We start from the raw sequence: 4,647 nt of genomic DNA on the forward strand, positions 1-4,647 counted from the left end.
CGGTGTGAGGTCTCGCAGCAAGCTATCAAATACGGCGCATTTCTCAGCTTTTAACAAAATGCTATACGTCACCAGGTGTTTCATCAGATTCGAGGTGTTACCTCCTTTGACAGTATCACACTATCAGCTTAAAGCACTTGTTGCAGGCTGCTGAGTTTGCATCTTTTTCTGTGAAGTACAGCCAAACTTTTGACCGCTTCACCTTGGGCATTTTTAATCTGTAGCTCTGCTCTACAAGAACGTACGTACCTGGGCCCGCCTACTACGCTCGCAAAGGTAAAATGATTGGCTGGAATCCAAAGTGTTTGACATCTCAGGAAAAAAAGCACCGAAATAAAGCACCAAAATGTGCGCAGCTTTTCGGTCTGGTTACTACCGTTCATGTCAGAATGGCACCGGATACCGGTACCCATCCCTAATCACAAGTAAACGAGAACACAAGTACGCATATTGAGACAGGCCCAATTTCTTCACCCTCTGCCAGGATTCTGTGAGGAACATAACGTCCAAGCTATCACTCATTAAAAAAAGCCATTTAGTATAAATGATTTGTTGGCATATAGATTTGAAACAAAGAACTGAAAAACACTTGAAATATATTTGCAAATAAGACATACATGAAAACACAAAACCTGTCATTGTTGTGGGGTTTTTTTAGTTTAAAGAATATGATAAGTGGTAAGACAATGAATTTTACTTCTCACTGTCACTGTACATGTTATGTAGCAGTATCCATTTTATCATGCATGTATGCTACTTTTCTCTGCTGACTGGAAATGTTTTTTCTTTTGTTTTCATGAAATAAACTAGACTAAATTAGACTTTCACAGTCTGTTTGTTTTTTGTTTTATTTACTGTTTTTCTGCTTTTGTTCACTCCAAGCTGGTCAAAACCCACAGACAGGCAGAGTAAACTAACAATGTGGCGCAATCACTGTATTAGTACCTTGTTTTTCATAAACACAAACAGGTGACTGACTAAGATAAATGTTATTGTCGTCCACTTTGACCATTCTGAACATTGAAAGAGATTTTTTCAAGAGTTACACTTTGTGTATTTCCTTAAGTTAGTTACATCCAACATTAATATGTTCTCTTTAAATCTATCTTCCCTAAGATGCTTGCAGACATTTCACCTCTCTTCCAAGAACCTTCTTCAGTTCCAGGGTCAAATGGTGGAGAGTCCCAGATCTAAGCCCTGTGGGAGTGTCCCCCCGAGGGGGACAATGGACCCCCTAATGATCCTCTACCTAATCACATGAGCCAAGGTGTAAAAACAGCCAGGATTCTGTGAGGAACATAACGTCGAAGCTATCACTCATTTTAAAAAAGCCATTTAGTATAAATGATTTGTTGGCATATAGATTTGAAACAAAGAACTGAAAAACACTTGAAATATAGTTGCATATAAGACATACATGAAAACACAAAAACTGTCATTGTAGTGTTTTTTTTTTTTTTTTAGTTTAAAGAATATGATCAATATAAACTACTATGTAAATTATTGTTTTTGGCAAGAAAATGTATTATTTTCAATTGGATTAATGGAAAACTACCAACAATAACTCAGTGGTATAAATAAATCTTTAGAGCTTTACCAATGGAAAGACTGAAGGCAAAATTAAGTGGCAATGATGATATTTTTTTGGATATGTGGTGCCCTCTAATGGATTACTTACCTGATGATCTGAAGACAATCATAGTGAGAGGGGCAGGCCCACTCCAATGGCGGGTTGGGTTTGTCAGGACAAATGTGTAAATGCGTGGTAGACCAAATTATTTACCATACTGTATTAGTTTTCTGTTTACATGTCTCAGACTGCTTATTATGTTATTTTTGTTCTGGGTTTTTTTGTTTTTCCTTTGTTGTGGTTCTGGTAGTTGTTTTTGTTTTTTGTTTTTTGGGGAATAAAAGGAAAAAAATAAATAAATAAGAAAAAAGTTTCTCGTACTCATGCTGCCCTGACATACTGCCAACGTATTTTTGGGATAATAATAATAATGGATTGCATTTATATAGCACTTTTCGGGGCCCTCAAAGCGCTTTACAATTCCACTATTCATTCACTCTCACATTCACACACTGGTGGAGGCAGCTACAGTTGTAGCCACAGCTGCCCTGGGGTAGACTGACAGAAGCGAGGCTGCCATATCGCGCCATCGGCCCCTCTGGCCATCACCAGTAGGCGGTAGTTGAAGTGTCTTGCCCAAGGACACAACGACCGAGACTGTCCGAGCCGGGGCTCGAACCGGCAACCTTCCGGTCACAAAACAAACTGCCAAGTCTTTGAGGCACGATCGCCCCGATGGCATAGGCACCGATCGGTTTTCTATCGCCCATTTGCTGGGAGTAAAGGCACCTTCCATTTGCGAGGTGCCCCTGCTGCTTGCCAAACATAGGGAGGAGAGGGGCAGGGGGGGATTCTCTGGCTGGTTGGAGCAGCACCTAATATCCAACTCGCAAAATAAAACAAAATAAAAACAATCCAACAAACACGAAAAGACCAGACATTATAACACAGACTTAGAATTTGCAGCGATGTTTTTTCTAAATTCTATACACGAAAAGTGAGCGCGAGAGCCCTCGGTGTGGCTGCTTGCTGCTTTTCTGAAGTCAAAGTAAAAAGAGGGAGTGTTTGCTCAGGGTACCAAACAGGCTAGGACCGCCCCTGCCCACCTCTACTGATGAGTTTACTGTCAGCATTTTAATTATAAGTTTAAAGGCTGTAGGTTGCAGCAATTGCTCATACACTGTGTATAAATGTTACAGGGCTCAGTGCTGGTTCTAATTTCAAGCTTTACATTGTGGATGAATTTACAAATTCATATTTTATTGCACAAATCATTATTTAAGCGAGAATTCTTTATTTCTATGTGTGTGATTCTTGTGGTCCTCCATAAGAATCCCACCCGGGTGTAACATTGTTACAGAGGGACGAGTGTGAGGCTGTTCCAACTCTCAGCACCGCTCTTCTCTTTTCCTGAGTCCTTAGCAATTCTCCTTCCCACGATGACGTTTTCATCGGCACTATCTGATATCCTCGTGTCGGTGTTCCCACATCATCATAATAAATCTTGTTCCAGGTTCAACATTGCAAGTGACCAAACACATTGTTGTGACATCATACTTTTGCGACTTCGGGATAAACCGCCTTAAAAAAATCTACTTAACTTGCGAAAAACCGCCTCTGTCCGCCGATCCAGCAATTGAATTCTTTGCATTTCAGGATACTGATCTTTAATAAACGGTAAGCATTATACATATTGTCCTTGCAAAATTTCATAAATGAATGAATCGTTTGGCTTGCAAAAGTATGTAATAATTATTTGTAATAATTTATTCTGTTTTGGGAGTGTTTTTTATGTATCTGTATTATATTATACACACACATTAAAAGTGAATCTGTCCAAAAAATGTAATCAGTTTGCTTTTTACTCACTATGAGTATCATTCATTATTCTCCCGCAGTAATTAAGGTTAGGATATATATATTTTTTGTTCCAATCCATTCTTCTTTTGCAGCATTTAAATAACCTTTATCAGATTTGATGGTTTTGTTACAGACTTTCCAAAAAAGTGTTATTCTTTCACAAATGTGGGGATTAAATTGTGTTAAAATGTACAAAACAGTGATGTCATGTTTTGTGACGAGGACCCAGGCACAGAGAGACTTGATGAATTTAAGAATCTTATGATTTAATAAAGAAATTTGCAGACTTGCACAGAGAGGATAAAATTATGATGACTCATAATGGAGAAGAAGACAACAGACGACGAGGACAGGGAGGAACAGGGGTTTAAATGCACCAAGGAGACAGTCACAGAGAACTCGGGAACTGGAGACATTTAAGGATGCAGGGACTGACAGAGACAGGGAAGAAGTCTCATCGTGACGTGTAAAGTTTATTTTGCCTGGCTGGGCAGCTCTCTGGGTGCTCAGCACCCCCAAAGCTCTAATCCTAGGATCGCCCCTGGTTCTAACCTTCATTTCATGGACGCACAGTGTGAGCACTCAGGTCGCATCAGAGCATCGGGCCGTATAGTGTGAGACCTGCATCGTGACTTACGAACATCTAACCCCTGCGAGTCAGTCGTGCAGTTTGAGCAGGAGCTGAATAACGTGACTGAAAAAATCGCACAGTGTAAGCCGGCATAAGGAAAAGAGGTTAGCAAAAGGAGATAGGCGGTACTTTTGAAAAAAAAAAAAAAAAAAAAAACTTCAAGGCTTTGTACAATTTTAGACTCACGTTAACACACCAAGTTTTTCTATCAGTTCCTGGTTAGCACCATCTTTACTTAGTGATATTTTCTTTGCTGCTAGACTAACATTCTGCTGCATATTTGTCAGCTGAATGTCAGAAAAAAAAAAAAAAAAAAAAACTCCACGTGGTTACGCTACGCAGCTGTGTCGCGTGACCACACAGCAACAAACCACAGATGAGCAGGAAAAAGGGGGCGGAGCAAAGTGTGTGTGTGCGTGCGCAGGAGAGGAGTCGAGCAGAGAGAGCTGCTTTGTCATGAAACGGGAGTAAAGTAGTGAACTTAGAGGAGAGAAACAAACTAAAGTATCGATCAAATACCACTACCAACGTCCTGATCGATATCTGCATCGATCTGCCCACCCTTGTCTCCTGGATCGTAGCTGAG

At 40.2% G+C, this 4,647-nt stretch overlaps 1 protein-coding gene across 5 annotated transcripts in view; it reads left to right on the plus strand.

The window, feature by feature from the left end:
* The window catches only part of LOC102303958 (zinc finger protein 665), a 38,885-nt gene that overhangs the window by 20,317 nt on the left and 13,921 nt on the right, over positions 1 to 4,647 (plus strand). The window lies entirely within an intron of this gene.

This window comes from Haplochromis burtoni, unplaced genomic scaffold, assembly GCF_018398535.1.
Source record: "Haplochromis burtoni strain Fernald_Lab_line unplaced genomic scaffold, NCSU_Asbu1 Contig_592, whole genome shotgun sequence".
NCBI lineage: Eukaryota > Metazoa > Chordata > Actinopteri > Cichliformes > Cichlidae > Haplochromis > Haplochromis burtoni.